This window comes from Pinus tabuliformis, chromosome 3_2, assembly GCF_031772625.1.
Source record: "Pinus tabuliformis cultivar Carrire ecotype Pingquan chromosome 3_2, CPIR1, whole genome shotgun sequence".
Taxonomy (NCBI): domain Eukaryota; kingdom Viridiplantae; phylum Streptophyta; class Pinopsida; order Pinales; family Pinaceae; genus Pinus; species Pinus tabuliformis.
Genome location: NC_142302.1, coordinates 341970056 through 341992602, shown reverse-complemented (window position 1 = coordinate 341992602; position 22547 = coordinate 341970056). Strand labels below are relative to the sequence as shown.

The window sequence follows — 22547 nt, the reverse complement described above, 5'->3', positions numbered from 1 at the left end:
AAAATAAAAAAAATTGGGAGATATTTATGAACAATGAAAGAATGAACAAGTACGTTTTGCTTTATTGTCTTTCCAGCCAACACATTTTGATGAAGCAGTAAAAAAGAAAGAATGGGTTGAAACTATGAATGAAGAAATTACAACCCTGTAGAGGAATTATACATGGAGTCTTGTAGATATACACAAAGGAAAAACAAACATTGGAGTTAAATGGGTCTATAAGACCAATTTTAATGAAAGGGGGGAAATTGAAAAGCATACAGTTAGATTGGTAGCAAAAGGCTTTGCACAACAACTAGGAGTGGATATGAAGAAACCTTCACCCCAGTAGCAATATTGGATAGTGCAAGAATATATTTAGCAATAGCAGTAGAGTATCATTGACCAATTTACTAAATGCATATCAAATCAACATTTTTAAATGGGATATTGAAGGAAGAAGTTTATGTAGATCAACCTCTAGGGTATGAAATCAAGGGTCAAGAACATAAAGTTTACAAGTTAAAAAAGGCTTTGTATGGTTTCAAACAAGGCCTTAGAGCATGGTACAATAAAATTGATTCATATTCGCTCAACGAAGGATTCAAACACAACATGAATGAATCCACTCTCTATACAAAAACAAAGTTGCAAGGTAATATTTTAATTGTTTGCATTTATGTGAATTATATGATATACATAGCGAATTTGAACATTTTCAAATAGCCATGGAAAAAGAATTTGAGATAACCAACCTTGGTCACATGAAATACCTTCTTGGAATAGAAATTAAACAATTTGAAAACATAAAACTTCATTTGTCAAAGAATGTATGCAAGGGACATTTTGACAAGAATGAAGATGAGTGAATGCAAGCGAGGAGACACACTAATTTTCCCAAGAACCAAGTTAAGCAAAAATGACAATAGTCCAACAACCAAATTTTTAGCTTTGTACAAGTAGCTAATAGGCAACCTAATGTATCTCACATCAACAGGGCCTGACATCATGCATTTAGTTAGTCTTATATCCATGTTCATGGAGTCACCAAAAGGAACTCATTGGAAAGTAGAAAAAATATTTTAAGGTATTATTATATTGTAGGAACAATACAATATAGAATTTTGTACACAAATTAAAAGGAAAACCATTTTATTGGTTACACAAGTAGTGATTTTGCAGGAAGTATTGATTATAGAAAGAATACCTAGGGTTACACATTTCACCGAGGTACATCACTGATTTCATTGTCCTCATTTTATCAATGTAAATAGAGTATATAGCAACAATAGGAAAAACATGCCAAGTTGTTTGGTTAAGAAGATTGAAAGGTGATATTGAGCCTGAAAAGAAGAAGAAGCCAATTCCTATTTTCTTTGGTAATAATTCAGCTATTGGACTTCCAATAAATCATGTGTTTCATTGTAAAAGTAAACACATCGATACCTGATTTGACTTCATCTGAGATTTCGTTAACAATGGTGAAGTCAATCTCGAGTTTTGTAATTCCAATCTGAGATTTGGTTAACAATGGTGAAGTCAATCTTCAGTTTTGTAATTCCAAAAATCAGTTGACAAAGCAAGCATTGGCAAAGCAAGTTTTGAGTTTCAAAAACAACACTTAAAAGTTTTTTGTACTAAAAATTGTAATGAAAATGAAGCCAAAATTAAGAAGAATGTTAAATGCAACTATTGACTTAATGTTCCAACTTCAATTCTAGATAATGTAATGCACTCATAGTAATTTGGAATGATCTAGATGTTTAACTGTATCAATATTAATATATGGTCAAGCAACTCTATATAATGGCCATATAATCAATCTTTTAGGTAGTGTGGAACAATAACATCCTTACTATATATATATATATATATATATTTTAATCTCACATCTAAAATCTCACAAAATATAGGGTTTACTATGGAGAGATTTTTGTTTTTTTATATATAATGAATATAAAATCATAATACATATTAATAGTATAGCGAAGAATCATAATTTTGCATTTGAGCTTAAACTTAAATGCGAAGGTGTTTCATTCTTTAAACCGTACAGAATCTTTCCTTTCATCCAGTTGGAAATCTATGGAAATTATAAGGATTTGGAATCATCTGTAACTTGTTTCAGAGTCCTTCGTCCGCTATCATCCTCTTTTCTTTTCTTTTTTACATCAACTGGGAAAGGGAGTATGGAAATTGGTTTTGGCTGAGTGTTTGTGGATGAATGATGGAATTGGAAGGTAAGTTTTTCGACACTTGCCTATCTTGGTTTGAAATAGTGGCACTCAAATTTCATGAGAAGAAGAATAGCATTTTAGTTTTGAGGATGTGGTCTAACTGTTATGTGGGGACATTTGGTCTTCACACATTTTGTGGTCTAATCTCGGACAAGACTATGTATGCCTGAAAACTACTTCATACACTATTTCTTAAGTTGATCCAATGGTTAGGTGGGGATGTTTGTTTATCCAACCCTTAAGTAGGTCTTCACAAATCTTGTGGTCCAATAAGGACAAGACTAAACATGCCTAAAAACTACTCCAAACACTATTTCTTAAGTGGACGTTTGGTCTTCACACATTTTGTGGTCTAATCTCGGACATGACTATGTATGCCTGGAAACTACTTCATACACTATTTCTTAAGTTGATCCAATGGTTAGGTGGGGATGTTTGTTTATCCAACCCTTAAGTAGGTCTTCACAAATCTTGTGGTCCAATAAGGACAAGACTAAACATGCCTAAAAACTACTCCAAACACTATTTCTTAAGTGGACGTTTGGTCTTCACAGATTTTGTGGTCTAATCTCGGACATGACTATGTATGCCTGAAAACTACTTCATACACTATTTCTTAAGTTGATCCAATGGTTAGGTGGGGATGTTTGTTTATCCTTAAGTAGGTCTTCACAAATCTTGTGATCCAATAAGGATAAGACTAAACATGCCTAAAAACTACTCCAAACACTATTCTTAAGTGAAAAGAAAAAAACACGAGAATACCTCACTTAAAAAAAAAAGCCACAAACATAATTATTGACATTATCACTGAGCAAACTTTTCACTTAAAAATCTTATTTGCCATTTTCGTAACTCAGAGATCAATTTAAAAGGACTGTACGAGGAGCCGATTGGCCCATTAGATCAGTTGGTTTGAGCGTCGTGCTAATAACGCGAAGGTCGTAGGTTCGAGACCTGAAAAAACCTGTTTTATTTTAAAATTCATAATTTGAAATTTAATTATATCTGGTTTGATGGAATTGATTTGTTAAACTGATTTCCTTTCTTCAGATGGAATTGTTTTCTTAATGCTAAAAACGACCGCAAAGGCCGCAGGTTCGAGACCTGCATAACTAGACGTGTTTTATTTTAAATTCAATTATAACTGGTTTTCCTTCATCGAATGGAACAGCAACAAGAACAGATTTGTTGAAAAGATCGCAGGTTCGAGACCTGCATAGGCCGAGGTGTTTCATATGAAATTCAGTTATAACATGTTTTGAAATTAGGTTTAGTTAAATTGATTTTCTTTATAAAAAATGGAATTGCTTTCTTAATGAAAATAACACGAAGGTCGAGTGTTTTATATGAAATTCAGTTATATCGTGTTTTGAAATTAGATTTTGTTAAATTGATTTTCTTTATAAAAAATGAAATTGTTTTCTTAATGAAAATAACACGAAGGTCGTCTGCCTAGCACCAGGTATTTAATTTGAAATTCAGTTATAACTGGTTTTCCTTCTTCGGATAAAACAGTCGCAGGTTCGAGACCTGCATAGCATTTGATTTTCCAGAGGGAATTGTTTCTTTAAATTCAACTAAAATGTATTTTTAAAATGAAAATAGTATATTATTGTAAATAGCATTCTTTGTAATTTTTTAAAACTGATGAACTATTTGTTCTGTTTTCGAATTTTTTTTTCAATAATGACAAATTTAAAATTTATAGATTGCATTTTCTTTTAAAACTGAAGTGTTTATTTTGTTTTTGAATTTTTTTTATCAATAATGACAAATTTAAAATTTATAGATTGTATTTTCTTTTAAAACTGATGAAGTATTTATAGATTGTATTTTCTTTTAAAATTGATGTAGTGTGTATTTTGTTTTTCAATTTTTTTTTTCAATAATAACAAATTTAAAATTTATAGATTGTATTTTCTTTTAAAACTGATGAAGTGTTTATTTTGTTTTTGAATTTTTTTCCAATAATGACAAATTTAAAATTTATAGATTGTATTTTCTTTCTCAAAAGGAAGTTAAATCGATTTTTTTTTAAATTCAGCTAAAATGTATTCTTAAATGAAATTTTATATAGGTGGTATAATAGGGATGTATTGAAATTTGTACATATACCAAGAAAGTATAGACATCATTTGGGTGTATTTAGAGTGGAAAAATTATAATGTCTCTTCTCTACCACCCAATCTACACTCATATATATATATATATATATATTTATTTCTCTACCACCCAATCTACACTCATATATATATATATATATATATATATATATTTATTTCTCTACCACCCAATCTACACTCATATATATATATATATATATATATATATATATATATATATATAAAATAATTTTATTAAAAAATAATTTTAATGGAATTTATAAAATATTTTTTAAATTAATAACTATAAATATTTAAAAAAAATTGAGAAGTGATTTTATTAAATACCTCAAATTCAATATACATAGCAAAAACTAAGATGGATAAGTTTAGAGAGTTATTTCTAGAAGACTCTCACAACTAGTACAAAGAGCTCAAATATGAGTTACAATTATCTGACTCATGTGGCACAAGGAAGAAAAGAGAGCTCAAATATGAGTTGCAATCTTTGATTGCTCATTTGACACAAACAAGAAAAGTGAACTTACCTAAGAAAACTATGCACAATGATAAAATTTAAATTTTATCACATGAGGAGTAGACTAGTTGGTTTCCATGGGGTTTAGTCCCCACAAGGTCTCAAGTTCAAACCTCATAGGGAGGGGTCGAGGATGGAAGCCACTTTGGGATAATTAAAACTATCCAAGGGGTATCTGATAAAATTATCTTTTATCACATGAGGAGTAGACTAGTTGGTTTGCATGGGGTTTAGTCATCACAAGGTCTCAAGTTCAAACCTCATAGGGAGGGGTTGAGGATGGAATCCACTTTGGGGTAATTAAAACTATCCCAAAGGGTATCCAAACTCAACTAAGCTTCGCACAATCTTGGTAATAAGCAAACCTCATAGGGAGGGGTCAAGGATGGAAGCCACTTTGGGGTAATTAAAAATGTCCCAAGGGGTATCCAAACTCGAGTGAGCTTCGCAATATCTACTTTGGGGTAGTTAAAACTATCCCAAGGGGTATCCAAACTCGACTAAGCTTCGCACAATCTTGGTAATAAGCAAACCTCATAGGGAGGGGTCAAGGATGGAAGCCACTTTGGCGTAATTAAAACTGTCCCAGGGGGTATCCAAACTCGAGTGAGCTTCGCAATATCCTGGTAATAAGCATTGTGAGTTGATCGTTCTTCTTCTATCCAATAAACCTAGGCTCACCCTTATAGAAAAAAACAAAAAAAAATATTTTATCACTAAAAACACAATAATGTCAATCTAAGTCGGAAAGCAAATGTATAGAGCTATCATTAGAGCACCTTTAGAGTTGGAATCCTTCACACATTTAGTAACATGTCTATCCTTGAATGTTATTGACCAACTCAAATCTATAACTATGATGTAGTCATTTAATTTTTTTTTAATCATATAAAATAAATTTATCTATAAAATTTAATAATGATGTATAATGAAATATCAAACATGGACTAGAAATATGAGAGAGTAGATAGAAGATTAATTCAAGCACATTTCAGTCAATATTGTTTCTTCTATTTCCAATTGTCTACAACAATTTATGAATGGCTCATTTTTCACTAAATTGTTTGTTGGAGAAGGTTCTACATAGATGTTGTAATAATTTTTGTATGCTAGCACCATTTATATCAACCCAATGTTTAAGGTATTCTTTCAAGCACTCCTAGTGGCATTGTCAAAAAAATCATTATGAGAATTATTCCACTACCAAATTTCAAAACCTCTCTTCTATCAATAAATTGAATATCATCATAAGGCATTCCAACTTCTTTGTCTTTTGCTAGAAAAATATTTATCTTTGGTTACCATCTTATTCTTTACGTCATATGCTAAAACATTAATATCAGTGTTGTGAAAAGCGCGATTAAATCGCGCTTTTTTCCCTAAGACGATTTAATCGCGCGTTTTATGGGAAAAAAGCGGCTAAAATTTTTTTTGCCGATTTTTTCGGAAAAAAGCTCGGGGTGTCGGGGCAGCACGATTTTATAATTTTTTTTTTGGTTTTTCATTTGGTCATTTGGGTTTTTTCATGCAATTTTTTTTGAAAGAAACAAATAATTTTTGAGTGGGGTAGCTTAATGATCAAGTCTAGGCCCTAGTATGGATATGCTATTCATGGTAATGTTAAATTCTTAAAGTAAAAGTGACATTCTCCTTAATCTTCATTTTCATCCTTTTACTTAAATTTTTAACATTACCATGAAATGACTCAGGATGTTTGAGAGTGGTTCTAGCCTCATTGGATTTCATATGGAGAAAGTAGAATTTTAGATTTCATTTAAAATCCAGTAGACTTATCAGTTTTTCAAGATTTCAGGATTGGGAGATTGTAATGTTTCCAGGTGACACCACCTGCTCGGGCTACCCCTGCCACCAGTAGAGGACGTGGTCTACCTCCTATAGCTCCTACTTCTAGTTCTTCAGCTTCTAGAGCACATTAGACTCCACTGCCATCTCCACCAGCACAGGCACCAGCATCTACATCTAGAGGGAAAGGGAACGTTGTGGCATTTTCTCGCAAGAGGGGCAGAGGAAATCAATAGGATTAGACCTCATTTTATTGTATATGACATTATGACATGATGAGATACATTATCATATTTTTTGTTGATATTTTGAGGCTGAGCTGGGACTCAGGAGTCAAGACTTACTATTCAGGACATCATTCAATGTTATGTGTGATTTTAGCGCTAGAAATGATATTAAACATCTTATATATTAGTTTTTTTATCATATTTATGTGTCAATGTATTTATTTTATGTTGTAGATGGTTTAGATATTAAAAAAATTGAAAAAAAATGAAAAAAAATGAATATTTTTGTACCAAATGCTTTTTTCCCGCTTTTTTCCGCTTTTTTTCCGCTTTTTCCGATTTTTTCCGCTTCATTCCCGGCGCCGATTTAATCCCGCTCGCGCTTTTCACAACATTGATTAATATGCATGTCATAGAACAAATAAGTGCCATTAAAAATGTAATATATTGGATTCAATTACCCTCTAAAATTCACTAGAAAATGTAGGAAAAATCATAACATGGCTAACATGCTCAAATCTACTACAACTAAGACCCCTATAATTTTCTCCCCATTGCACAGAGTGTAAGTAATAGATATCAAATTATCGTATTTCTTTTTTAGTTATACTCATTGTAAATATTGCAAGTTTTTTTATTAAGCTTTTCTACAACATAAAATAAGATATAGTAAGTAAATAATAATAATTATAAATGCATCTCTTCTTAAATTAAACACATTTTTTTCAATGTTATATAATGATCATAACGTATGTAATTAGAACTCTAATATGCATATCATAGAGAAAATAAGTGAATTACCCTCTAAAATTCACTAGAAAATGTAGAATAAATCATAACATGGCTAACATGCTCAAATCTACTACATCTAAGACCCCTATAACTTTCTCCCCATTGCACCGAGTGTAAGTAATACATATCAAATTATGGTATTTCTTATTCAGTTATACTCATTGTAAATGTTGCAAGTTTTTTACTAAGCTTTTCTACAACATAAAATAGGATATAGTAAGTAAATAATAATAACTATAAATGCATCTCTTCTTAAATTAAATGCAGTTGTTTCAATGTTATATAACAATCATAAAGTATGTAATGAGAACTCTCAAGACTTCTTATTGCTTTGTTTAGTAATGGAATTTTTTTTACATGTTCTTATGTGATGTTCCTCCTCTCTTTCTACATGTGATGTCATCATTAAAGGAATCTCTCCTCTCTTTCTACATCTAGTGTCATCATTAAAGGAATCTCTATTGTAAGTCGTATGAATTGTACATCTAATATTGCAATGAAACACTACTAAGTTCAATACATAAAATTCGTGGAATAATATACCCACATAATTTGATATGTGCATTGAAAATACACACATTACATTAACATATACATGCTTAACCTCCTATGAAATAAGCATGTCGAATTATAGCTTCAAATGTATACAAATCAACCCAAATAAGTTCATTAAAAATGGTGTATCCATGGTAAGAAGTTATGGAATTATCTTCAATCAAAGTTTGAATATGAAGTTATTGGAATCTCGAATCTCGTTCAATCATTCCTAGCTACACCAATATGTCTAAGTTAGTGACTGTCAAACTTGACATAGAAATAATAGTAGTGTTGGTGCAAGTGTAAAAATTAGTTAAAAAATTATACAAGAAGTGTTTTATTACATAGATTGCTAAGGTGCTTTACATATGGAAAACTTATTCACACTTTAACCTTGTTTTCTCGTAAAACTACATTATGACATATCTCCATTCATAATTTTGGATTGATTTTAATGATAGGTTTCTATGTTAGGAATTGCATTCTGTCCTTATAAAAGTAATGCAATTAACCGAAGATCATGTACTATTGTCAAAGTTTTTTCCATTTAGGTGAATATGGATTTGAAGTTTTGAAATTGAAAATTTAATTCATGGAAACTTCTTTATACTAACAAGTATAGTATTAAATATTTTTAGATATTTAAAATCTTAATTTAGATAGCATTACAAAATAGTTTTTATCATGATTTAAAAAGAGGTTATTGAATTCAACATTTTTATCGAGGACATCATTCTTATTGAAATTTGTAGTAAAATACAAGGTCATGTAAGATGGAAATAATGGATAAATTAGGGTTGTGAAAAAAATTTGATCTTATCATGTGAAGTTGGACCTAGGGACATAGGTAAATAGAGCATTATCGAAATGAACAATTTTGATGTTATATCTATTTATCACTACATCAATTAAGATTAAATGGTACATCCTTTATCAACAACCCTTATCTTAATGGCAGATTCTCTAAACCTACTTACATGGTTGTTCAGGCCCACCTCTTTGTCTTAGTTTACCTTGATGGGCATTGTCGTTCATTACCAAATTATTTATCACCGGAAAATCTACGTAGCGAGAACCTATCTCGTGCTTCATATCATAATACGTCTTACAAATACCTATTTCCCTTATGTCAATGACTGAGGAGCTTGAGGCATAAACTTCAAGATGATAAGATGTTCACGCACTTTCTAGTGGGAAGGTTGAGGCAGGTTTTGCTTCCGATTTTTGCCTTAACAAATTGCACTCCATCATTGAACCACAAACGACCACGTAATCTATTTATCTTAAATTGGGAATTGTGATTTTTCTTGTTTTTCTTTCTTCTAAAATGTTTTATTTTGTATACTTAAAAATATTAGCTCAATATAACTATTAGATGCTAGTAGATGTTTTTGTCTCTCTCAAGTAGATTTTGCTCAAAAATTAGTATAGTATTTCGAAAATCTTAAATTTTAACTACTTAATTTACAAAATTTGAGTATTCTAATAATTTTAGAGATAATTGAATTCATTTATAAATTCAAAAACATATTTTAAATAATTAGAAGTGACAATAATGAACGACAACATGGATTTGTCTTCATGAAATATTGAGAAGATTTCAAAGTGCTACAGGCATGACTGTTAATGAAGGGAAGTCTTCCTTCTATGTCAAAGATACAAATGGGAATCTCATTCGATTCCTTTCTCAGCTTTTTAACATTCAAGATATTCCACTTCGGAATGGGCTTAAGTACTTGGGATTTAAATTGAAAACTTCAGGTTATAGGGTGGCGGATTGGTCTTGGATTATAGATAGATTTTACAAGAAGATTGCAGCATGGGAAAATTTGTGCTTATCCAAAGGTGGTAGAATGATCCTGACACAAGCTGTTCTTGTTCAGACAATGGTCTATTGGGCACACTTGTTCTTCATTCCAGCTGCTATTATTAAAAATTTGAACAGGATGATTCCCAATTTTATCTGGGGAAGTGATAAAGAACATTATAAATTTCATTTAACCGAGCTATCTGCAATAGCGCGGCCTAAAAATATGGGAGGATGGGGCATTTTAGAAATGGCACACTTCAGAAAAGCTCTTTTATGCAAATCGATGTGGAAGGCTATCATGGGCGACTCATTATGGAGCTTGGAAATCCGCGCTAAATATATGTATAACAGGGATATGACATACTGGATCAGGGAGAATCATATTGGGTCCCCATTTGGTTCGGCTATCTGGAGATTATTCAAGAAGATGGAACCTTATTTTAGACAGAACATCATTTGGAAATTTCAGACGGGCACTCAGATTTTGATAGGAAGGGACGAGTTTGCGGGAGGTGCGGGGAAAATTCATGTTTCCCCTCAGTTGTTGAGAGCGCTCCATAACAGAGGGATTTTCTTTTGGGCCAGCACCATCCGGAAATGGGAAGGGGCCATTCCCATATGGAAAATCTCGAATGAACTACATCTCTGTGGATACATGAAGGCACAGTGGGAATTTGTTTTATCCTCTTTGCATGGCCATGGGATTTTCCGAACAGCGGATAAAGACCTGCTCATTTGGGGGGGTATGGATGGCTCCACGGATGTGAAGGTAAAACATGTTTATTTACAGCTTCTAAGTACCGAGAGCAATATATCCGGAGAAATATTCCCTCCCACATTTTGGAAATCGGGATGCCCCACCAAGATAATCATTTTTGCTTGGTTGGTTTTTAACAATAGGAACCTTACGTGGGAAAACTTACAGAAACGCAATTGGCACGGGCCTGCCATATGTCCGCTGTGCAGAGAAAGCTCTGAAAATAATTTTCATCTATTCCTCAACTGTCAACAGGTGCGGCCAATCTGGCAGAATCTTGCGGCTCTCTATGGTTTCTCCCTCTGTTCTTTCCCATCCATTTCTGAAGCATTTAAAAAATGGAGCACCATGAAGAAAGAATGGAGAGCCATACCCTTATTGGCTATTTGGGGCATATGGAAATGGAGAAATGGCAAAATCTTCAGCTCAAAGGTGGAAACATGCTCTTCTGTAATTGCTTCTATAATAGCTCTATACAGTGCCCTCGATATATCCAGGAAGAATAGCAATGGTAATGGAAGGAATTATGAGTCAACAATCTACAGGTATGAGAGTGGAAGAAGAACCATGAAAATGACTGTTTTGGCAACACCATGTGCATATTTCGACAGTGCAGCTCAACAAGGAACTTATGCATGTGGTGTTTACATCAGAACATCAAATACACAAGCTATAGAAATCTATTGGAATGCTGGTCTGGGGACAAACAACAGAGCTGAAGCAGTGGCATTAGCGGGTCTTCTCTCCTTCAGCAATTTTCTTGATATTCCGAACCTGCAAATCTATGGAGATTCCAAGGTAATTACGGACCATGTTTTGTCAAAGCAACACATAAAAAACATTCATCTTGCTGGATGGTTGGACAGGATTGCAGCGTTATGGAACAACAGGAGGGACTATTCTATTTCTCATATTGACAGGAACAAAAACAAAAAGGTTGATGCTTTATCTAAAATGGGTCTAACCTCGCCCCAAGGTTTATGGAGAATGCAGATAAAGGCGGACAACAATATCTACCAGATCCAGGATTTTCATTTTCAGGGCATATAACATTAAAGAATGGTAGAAAATTTTGGTTTTTCTATAATTGTCTTATCCATACATGATAGTTTTAGCAGTGTAGGTACTTCTTCCTTATTTGCAACATACATTGCAGATTCTGAAAAAAAATTTCTTGATCCCTATCACATCTGATATCCACTCAGTTTCTGGGTATGTATCCTAGAAAATTTTCATTATTTTGGTCAGTTTCAAAGTGGGATATGTTTTCAATCTACAGTTTATTATCAGGCAGTAACATAGACATTGTATATGTATATCAATCATGGATTATAATACAAATATATAGTTTTTTTTCGTGTTGAAAATAATACCAAAATTGTATCTTCACATTCACAAAAATATCTATTAATTAAATTATGCCTAAAATATTTCAATTATCCATTAATTAAATTATGACTAAATTATTTTAGTTTTACTTTTCATCTCAACATTTATTTATCTTAACCAAAAAGTAACATTTTATATCTTTATTTTATATAACACTAGTATAGATTCATCTTAACCACGGATCAAATCTCATTATATGAAAGGGTCTATTTAGAATGCAAACCTTGAAAAAAGATTTACAAGCCAAGAGATTTTCGTCTCTCTATATAGACCATTAATTTATTATTAATAATATTTTATATTAAAAAATGAACGAGTTACACATTTTCCTCTTATTAAGAAATAACTAAATTATTTGACCTTTAATTACTTTTTCCTTCCTCACATTAAAATATTTTACTAAGCTACACACACACACATATATAGAGAGAGAGAGAAGGATATTTACATGAGAAATACAAGTGTTGTTTTTTCTTCCTACTTTATCTATGTGAAAATATATAAAATTATATTATTCACAATAGATATGGAAATATTTTATTTATTACTTGAAGAGTGAAAGTGAAATATCAAAGAATCAAGTGAGCACACTGAGAATGTCATTAGTAATTTTTTATAATGATTTTAATTAAAACTAACCAAATATGTATAATTATTTATGTTTTTATTATAGTTGACAATATTTTTCATTTAAAGTATTTTTTTAAGAGACATGTGACTCCAAGTTCAACACGCACTAAATTACACTTTCTTCTCATACTGGATTGTAGAATGAGCTTCTCGGCTCATTAAAAATATCTAACAAAATTTAACACCCCATTGTTGAATTAATTATTAGATAAATAAATACTTTTATCTGTTATAACTTAGTAGATTTTGGATGATTGCTAAACTGGTAGTAAAGAGGAAATTATTTAAAGACTATGTATGAGAATGATATAATGACTAAAAGGGTCACGGTTGTTAACCAAAAATAGTAAATAAAATAAAGAAGGAATTAAATAATATATTATTATTTCTTTATTAATTTCCAGGCAGTTAGAATTAGTTAGGGTTCTTGGTTTCCTCTCCTTCTTAGAGAGAAAAGGGACTCTCAGTGGAAATATCTGAGGATGGCTAAGGGAGAAGCTGGAGGAATTGGAGCGAAGGACAAAGATCGATCACTCTAATGCCAAAAGAAGAACTATGCTTCTAGAGGTGTTCTTGAGTTGAATGTGAAAATGAGTGGAACCCTCAAATGATTCAAGGGTACATTACTCGACTCGACCAGGGGTCCTGAGGTTTAGATATTGGTTACCAAAAATTGGAAATTCCTTCCTTAACTGTCTGGAATAAAGCCTCCGGGAGAGACATGACATAATCGTCAGTCTCAAGGTTGGGTGGCAAGACCTTTTGGTATCTTCAGAACATATAAGTATCTCTATGAAAGAAGCAAAAGAAAAATATAATTTCCTGAGTGTTTACTTTTAATCCTGTAGGAAAGAAGAAACAAAGAATATCATGTGTTTTTCTTAATTTCCATACATTATTGTAAACATTATAAACAATGATAAGAAAGAAAATTAATAGAAGGACTATGGAAACAAGCTAATTTGCTTTTTAAAGCACCAAGTGTAGAATGAAAATTATTTGTAATATTTAATGCGAGAGTATAGAATACATATTTCTTATAATATTAGATAATGTAGGTAAAATAACTATATGTGCTAGAGTACAAATAGTATAAGGAAAATCCAATAACATTTTTTCCCAGTCACGGCAGATTACCCCAGTTTAAGAAATATGGGATTGGTTACTTCCAAGAAAACTATTAGTCACTTGTAAGGGTAAAGACCAAGCTTTGGGTGGTCGGTTTTAATTAGAAAAGAAAATACCCACATTTACCTACAAATTTGTCTACAATGACAAGTATTTTCTTACTGAAGTTAATGAGTAGAAAATTGGTAAGGAAGCCTTATACATTTATGTTTAATAAAAGGGCCAAGATCATTAGGTGGAATATGCAGAAAGTGTTACAAAGGAAACCCTTATCCAAGCAACGAAAATACCAGCACATGGGAAATTAAAAAAAGAGAAGTAAAGAAGAACAATGATTGCTAACCAACTCTAACTGTAATTCTGGACTTGGAACGCATAATAAAATTACCAGGAAGGAATTCTCAGATATATTGATAAATTTTAAACCAGTCGAGTTCATAAAGATAATTTCCAAATACAAGAGAAATTTTGAGACATGTTCTACACCTACTATTTAGGGAAAGCAAATAAAAACTGTCTCTTTTGTAATATGATACAAGGGTTTCGAAATACCCTTTTCTATGTTGCAGTGTTTTCAAAAAAAAATTAGAAACCCTTGATACAACTAAAAACAAAATTCACTGGAACCTAGTACATAAACTTAGCACACTTTTCTGTAAGAGATTTCCTAGAGAACAATGTCGAGAGGAATGGGAAAAAACCAGAAGAGCTCAAGAGTTAGGTGAAAGAACCTGAACTCAGAAACAAGATTTCGGCAACCCTCACGTGAGCTAGAACAGATACCCAGTTGGGCCATAAGGGTCTGCAAACCGTGAAAACAAAGAAATTATGCCATGACTATATAACCCATAGCAACCTTAAGATTATACTGTGCAACCTTTAAACTCCCCAAGGAACCTCTGAACATTATAAATACCTGAGAAAGGGAGGACCACATCGAATTTTAGACATAAGCCAAGACTGGGAATGTAGATTCACCTGACCTGTAGTAAAAGAAAAGGGAGAAATGAATAGAACAACAACAAATCTATTAACTTTAGGTACAATTGGAAAACTCAGAATAACCCTTGAATAAATTATTGACTTAAAGCCACAGTCAGAAAACCCTTGCTTCTCCTTTTATGCAAGTATAAAGCACTGCAGCAATGAAATAAATGTAAGAAGATGGATCTTTGTCATTCAGAGGAGCACAATGCAGAATAGGAAAAATTTCTATCATACAGAATAGAATAAGGATAAAATCATTTAGTTTCTTTCAATAATAAGGAAAGGAGAAACCAAAATCAACGCAGAGTTGTACAAAAGCTTACCTCCTTGTAGTAGAAGTGTGAAATAGCTGAAGTTGGAGACAAATCGCCAAATTGCAGAGCGACTTCATAGTCGAAAACATAATGGAATGAGGGTTTGGACGAAGGGTAGGGTATGTCAATTGCCCTAATCATAGAGGGATAGATTTGAACCATCCACTAAACCTTCATCTTGCGATGGAGAGCAGACCATTTGTCAGTCGAGTGCGACTAACGCTTGTTAGGGGTCGAGAAACTTCCAAGATCATTTCTTAGCTCTTGTGTAGTCTAATGGTTTCACCAAGTACAAATTATTATAGTGTATTCATTTAACCATAATCACATACAAATTTATGTCAGATATCCTTATTCTATATGGAACCAAGTTCCAAGGTAAAAAAATTAATCTGCTGGATTTTAAGGTTAGATAGTTGGAATTACAAAGTGGATGAGAATTAAACATAGCATGAATGTTTCATAATATATATATGGTGTTGATAATCACACATTCGACTATAATCATAAATAAATCCAAAAGTACCTTATACAATGTGAAATATTATAACTGTTATTGCACCTAGGTTGAAAAGTATCATGTACTGTTTAGATACTTGATCTTAGGTAAAAGCGAAATGATTTTTTTTATGGGTTGATGATTAGATAGGTTACAAGTGGTATTAGAGCTCAGTTCTCAATATTGTGGTCTGAATGGGAAATGATAGTTGTTGGGCAGTGGATCTCCCCATATCATGTTTTTGGGGCCTAAAGCCCAAGTTGGTCAATGTAATGTAAAGACCTCGCAAAATGTGGGCGCGAAGCGCGAAATTCTAGGGTTGTCCACCCTAAAATAATGTAAAATAATATAGAATGAGTCGACCTACCCATGGTCCGCAGACCATGGGATTGTATAAATAGAGCGAGGCTCTAAGTGGAAAGGAAGTCTTAGTCTTAGCTTTGAGAAGTATTATGGGTTTTTGAATAAGGAATTCGCTCTGAGTCTGTAAGTCCGAGTCTTGGGTCATAGTGGTAGTAAGAGGCTCTACAACTGAGTGCGCAGAGGCCTAGTAGAGTCCGCAGCTGTGTGTGCGGACCCCTGCAGCTGAGTGCGCAGGGCGGAGTTGGGATTGTATTGGAATAGAAGATTAATAAAAGATAAGTTGACTCTGGAATACTATGTGTTGTTGTTTCTGTGATATTTATGCATCTCTTTACAGTTTATGATTGTGCGCACTGGTTATAAATATTGAATGATTAATAAGAATATTGGGCCCACATAATTAAGTAAGATCTATAATAAAGGCACAATAAGGATAAAGGATCTAGACAACATCTCTTTGTGCCCTTTACAGAGCTACGCGGAATAGTTGCATAAGGCACGAGGGACTGACGGCTGCGCGAAGCAGCGCCAGCGCACAAATCGGTTCACGAACTTCCTAGACTTCATCCAGACATCCCTAGGGTGCGGAAACCTGGTTGCAACACCCTCCCATACTACTTTGGGTGAGACCTCAATCCGCACACTGCGAACTGTTGCTGAAAGGGCTGGTAGTACTGGGATTTGCTTGGCTAAACTCACCAGTGAACCTAGGTCAGGCCCCAAGTAGCCAACAAATGGTTCTGTTGCCGAGACTGAGATCTACCTAAGGGATGTCTGATGTCATGCTATTGGAACCCTACAAAGGAGGAAATTGAAGAGTGGTTGGACAAGAAGCTTCATGAGTTCATGACACAGGAAAACAAAACTCTGCAGATATCCGAGAAGAGGTGGCTAGATCGCTACGTATATACAGAAATCCATGAAATATTCTTCGCGTCTTTCTCTTATGAACTACATGAGTGGATCGCGAGGTTAGCTGACAGCCAGGGAAGGTAAAAGCTCGATCAACCGATAGTGTAGACTCCGGAGTTAGTGCACAGAATAAAAACATCAGAAGATAAGATCGCGCGAGATGTGGACCATTGGCTCGATCGGATAATAGGGGGATTTATCATTGAATTTGCAATAGACACGACCGTGAGCTACAACGAAGCAGAGCGATGTTTTCTCAAGGGACTGCGAGGTAGGTACATTAAATCCCTGAATACCTGGATTAAGATGTTGTTATGTGAAAAATGGGTGATGCAAATACATTAATGTTTGGAATGACGTGGAGCAGAAAGATCTACAAAGGTACCGAAGGATTAGGAAACAGTCCCTTAATTTCACCTTCGCGAGAGAGCGAGGAAGAGCGCACTCGGGTTTCTCCGAGAAGTGCGGTCAGTTTGATAAGGTAGTGCATTCTGCAGTTATCACCTCCACTTATGCCATCGCTCGCTGCACTTGTTTCACCTCCATCTTCACCCACCCCACCTCCACCAAACCCGCATTTCAGCATGGCGAGCGTGATCAAGCTACTTGTATTCAGAGGAATAGGGAATGAGGATCCAGACCAGTTCTGGTTCGTGGTAAGAGCAGTGTGGGAAGCACAAGGGGTCACGAACAACCACATTAAGAAGGCCACATTAGTGTGCGTGCTGCAGGATCGCGTACTGACATGGTATATCAATCACTTTAATGATCACCCAAATGCAAGAATAACGGAGATCCAAAATGCGCTGAACAAAGAATTTAGCCGATCGAAATTAGAGACACAGTCAATCATCGGATTTAAAGAGATCGCGATGCTTCCAGGAAAGACCCCATGGGATCTGGATCAGCGGCTGAAGAGTACAATTCGCGAGGCTAATATGATGCTAACGGATGTGCAGCACCATGCATGGTTTGTGGTGTCTTTGACGCCACACCTGAGGACAACGTTGTCACAACAGAAGCTTTCAACCCAGGTAGAAGCGTTGGAAATGGCGATGAGGTTGCATGAAACACCGATACATGATTCGGGGTTGGGAGTCCAACAAATCCACGTGCAACTACAAAATCTATGCTTGGAAATGCAGAGCTTGAAGCAGAATAGGGAACCACGGCTGGAGGCACGCGAGGAAGTGTGGTGCATAAAATGCAAAGGCCAGGGACACGAAAAGGACCACTGTCTGGTATTTGTGAACTACTTGGTAGGAGGGGGACCGATGCCATTAAGACCAGAAGCACAGGCAGGGCCGAGTATGACACCCACGTTATGGTGTGCGATCTGTCAGATAGGAGGAAAACACACGACGGACAATTGTCATCTGTTGTAGAAGTATACACAGACTCTATAGCAGCTGTTTTGTAATTTCTGTAGATTGGTGGGCCACAATGAGCATACTTGTCACAACTACGAGTTAAGGATGGAGCGGACCCCGCCATATAGAATGCAGATAGAAACGTGAGGCCTCGATCCAGCTATAGGGATGGCGTGCGCTGGGTTTCAGGGCCGATGTCAAGGACAAGGAGGAATGGGGCTACGAAGGGGCCGTGGAGAGTTAATCCGTTACAATTGCGGAGGACCAGGGCACTACACTCATGATTGTACCAACCCAACGAGAATATCTTGTTCATACTGTGCTCAGTTCGATCATGAAGCAGTAGATTGTCCTACGTTGATCGCACAAATGCGCGAGAAAGGAGTACTTCAGCCTACTCTGACTCAAAATATCCAAATGATGAGGTCTGAACCATGCGAAGAAGACCCAAATGTGAATATGGTGCTCAGAAGCGACACGACCACAAGGGAAGATAAGGGGAAGTAGCCTGAGGAAGATACATGGGTTCGCAAGGCTCCTACAAAGGAACCTGAGTTTGACTTGGAACACACAAAGGAGACGTTTATGGAAGCTAAGAAGAGCTTCACGAAGGCCTCTACTTCAGGTAGTAAGGATCAACCAGAGCCAGGAATGGATCCTTCTATGCTTACTACCTTTTTAGAGACATGAATGAAGCTACTGTGCAACAATAAAGCAGTTAAAGGACTACAAGAGCTGATTACTAGGTGCATAGGGTCGGGTGAACCATGTGTAGTCTAAAAACTAGAAAAGCATACATTGCGCACTGGGAGGGAGATGAGATTGACAGCTCAGATTGGTGAATACGAAATGGATGAGGTAATCTTGGACCTGGGTTTAGACGCGAATGTGTTACCAAAGCATACATGGGAATGCCTGGGCATGTCCACATTGCAATGGTCTCCTATTCAATTACGAATGGAGAACCAACAAAAGATTTTACCTATGGGGAGGTTTCAAGGGGTAACAATTGATATCGAAGGCGCGAGCATGCAGACGGACTTTGAAGTAATAGATATTGTTGATGACAACAATCCTTATCCTATGTTGCTAGGGATAGACTGGGCCACTGATATGAATGGAGTTATCAACCTGAAGAAGTGGAAGATGATATTTGAGAACAATTCCCTACGTGTAGTAGTTCCACTAGATCCAGCCAAAGGAGCATGCTACACTGAACCTGTGCGTGATGATGACAATGACGATGAGCTAGATTGCATTTACCAGATAACGACGCAAGACCAGGATCAAGTGAACCTGACTGCAGATGGGAGAATCTCGTGTGAACACGACAGTTCTTGTACTTTGGATTCAGATGAAGAAGTAGAATGCTGGCAGAACTGGTTGCACGAGGTGACAATGCTGAATTGCAACATGATGATTAGATCATCGCAGTGTGTGATGACAGAAGCAAGGGAATTGCCAACATATGATGGAGTAACAACGATGGATGAATTCTTAGACAAATTTGAAAGAGCAGTACTGAAATAGTAGCGGTACAGTGCACTGGCATGGGTGTTGCGCGTGACACCCGCACGATGGTGGAGAACACATTAGAAGACTATTGGAAACTAGCGCGAATGTAGAAGATGGATGTGCTTACGGTTTGGAAGTCCCCAGCGTCAAAAGAGAGCTGGGCAGCCAAGACGAAGTAGCTTGCACACCCACCTGGGTCAATGGGTGCAGTCGTGTGTTGTGCAAGCACATCCGATACTAAGGATCGACACGCCGAACCAGCAGCAGCAGCAGGAAAAGCACCACACACCACAAATATTCCACATCGGATCATTCACAATGCTATGCGGAATCATGAACAGAGTTTACCAGGTGGGACGAACTGATTAGGACCTGCACGTGCCAGCGGTCCGATGGGCCTATAAGGCCATATACAAAAACCTGAGCGCAAAAATGATTCCAAAGATGACAAGCAGAGTTGAGGCCGTAGCTTTGGGAAAAAATCCTCATGCAAAGACTCCCATAAGTGTGACAACACGCGAGGACCAGAGCGAAGAGATTATGTAACCACACGAGAATGAACATATGTAGATTCAAGAAGCAATTCAGCAAGGGAACCTTGAGCTTTGCAAACTCGAAGAAGATCGGGTACGACTGAAGCAGAAAAGTAGACTAATGGACGTAGATATCAAAAAACTAGAAACCAACATCGCACAAGCATTGCGCATCGACAGAAGGACGGGGCCACATATGGGTAGCCCTACCACTACGCTAGAATATTGTTGCCGAAATTTTTTGGCCATACTACCATGGTTGCGACTGCACCTTATCAGACAAAGCAACCAAGGAAGCGCACCACATAAGGAAGAACGCGGGGCGCTGACTGGCATGAGGATAACTAAGGGTGGCTCGTGGACTAGGCTGAAAGGTGATTTGAAGCCTCACACCATGGGTGCAACCACCTGACTATCTATAGGACGCATAGTCTCAGTGCTGCACGCAGTTGAAAGAGAGTGCGGGACTATAAACGAGTCTGTAGGAGAGCTGCGTGGGAAGGAGGTTATGCGCAGGGTCAGTATGTCCCAGCGGTCGCGGTCGCGCATAAGGGGTTGTGCTGCTGCGCGAGTAGGCTGGGAGGTGATCGTTGATGTCACTGTTCATGATAAGAGGTCCAATTTAAGGCAGAAAGGAGCAAGTGGCGGGCAATTAAGACAAGAATTAAGAGCTAGATTCGGGACGATCTACCGCCAAGAAGGTATTAATGACTCAGAAGTGGAGGGAATGGTCGAATACAAATTCAAGCAATACTATAAAATCCCTTGGGCTAGCCTTGAGGCAACACTTGGTTGTTTAATATTTGAGCCAGTATAGAGCATTGAGCACCAAGCACTCTTTCCACCCTTGAGTACGCGACTGAATGGATCCAGTGTAGACACAATGATGACTGCGAGAACCAGGGTGCAATTCGTGGAAGTTACCCCAGAGCCCCGTATGACCCAGGAGGAGCCTGGAGAGGCAGCAGCTACACCAGAGGTCCCAAAGTCACCCTGCATGCCATGACCACAGAAGGACAAGAAAACAATGGGGCCAGTTCGGGTATCACCACGGAACCCACGGTTTAGTAAATTGTCAATGAAAGAGAAGGGCAAAGCTGTCACCCTTGAAACTGAGGAAGAGGAGCAGGATTTGCAAGCTCTGATCACCCAAATTGAAGCGCAAGACGATGAGGCGAAGACTGGCTCCCAAGTGCCGTCGGTGATAAAGTTACCCCCTACATCCCCCTGTGGAAGGGGAAAGCCAAGATACCGAAGGGCCTGGAGGCCATGAAGAGTGTGCTCCAGACCCCGCTCCTTCCGGATGACATAAGGTTTGAAGGTCCGCCGATGGAATGGGTACCTAATATGAAGTTCGAAGACTAAGACCTTGCGGACAGTGAGAAGTTCCCACAGTTGGCCACGGAGAACTTACTGCAGTAGAAATGCTCACGCGGTGTAGAGAAGGCTAGGCTTCTCCATCTACAATGGATACCCCACTACCACCGTGCACCCGTCACTATTTTTGTCATCTAGCAACTACTATGCCTAGTATATGATGGGTATCTTTGGCTAGAGGAGCCAATTCCCATCATGGCCGATATAATCCACCAGATTTCTCGGCTGCCCATCAAAGGAAATGACCCTGTAGCCATAGCAGGGAAGAGCAGTGACTTGGCCCTCACAGAAGCTATGAAGGCCAAATATAAGCTGGAGAAGAGGAAGCGAGGGTATGCAATCACCAGCATCAAGGACCAAGGGGTGTGCATAGCCACCCAAATGCTGGCCGGCAAGCTGATGAGGAAATGCCGCACAGACAAAGTGCCAATGATTGTAATTGCATTGGAAGAGCAATGCACAGAGGGGGTCCAGTTCAACTGGGCACAGTTCCTCTGTAATGAGTTCTTGACAAACTGCAGGGAGGCCCAGGAGCAGGGTAAGACTTTCCACTATGCGTGGTTTCTTTTATCCATCTTGTTGGTCGCAGGAGAACTGCCAAAGGACAGCCAGTTTCCCACGGTTGAGGGTGACCTACCCAAAGCCACACGATACACCTCACTCTGGGCAACGAAAGACGCAACAAGGGTTCACGAGCTAAAGTTGTTTTGGGTTTTCATAGAGGCAAGCATACGAACATGGATCA

The 22547-nt window shown here is 36.7% G+C and overlaps 1 long non-coding RNA gene across 5 annotated transcripts in view; it reads right to left on the bottom strand.

Annotated features, from left to right (window-relative positions):
* The window catches only part of LOC149180886 (uncharacterized), a 29491-nt gene extending 13997 nt beyond the window's left edge, over nt 1–15494 (bottom strand). For 2 of the 5 annotated variants that reach the window (XR_016257496.1, XR_016257498.1), the window contains exons 1-4: nt 15243–15494; nt 14849–14915; nt 14664–14734; nt 7181–7271 (exon numbers count right to left, since the gene is read on the bottom strand). This is a non-coding gene — a long non-coding RNA (uncharacterized LOC149180886). Of the gene's footprint in view, nt 1–7180; nt 7272–14663; nt 14735–14848; nt 15070–15242 lie in introns of all 5 variants that reach the window. The other 3 variants (XR_016257497.1, XR_016257500.1, XR_016257499.1) reach the window with 3 other exon arrangements.
* Nucleotides 15495–22547: the final 7053 nt, after the last annotated feature.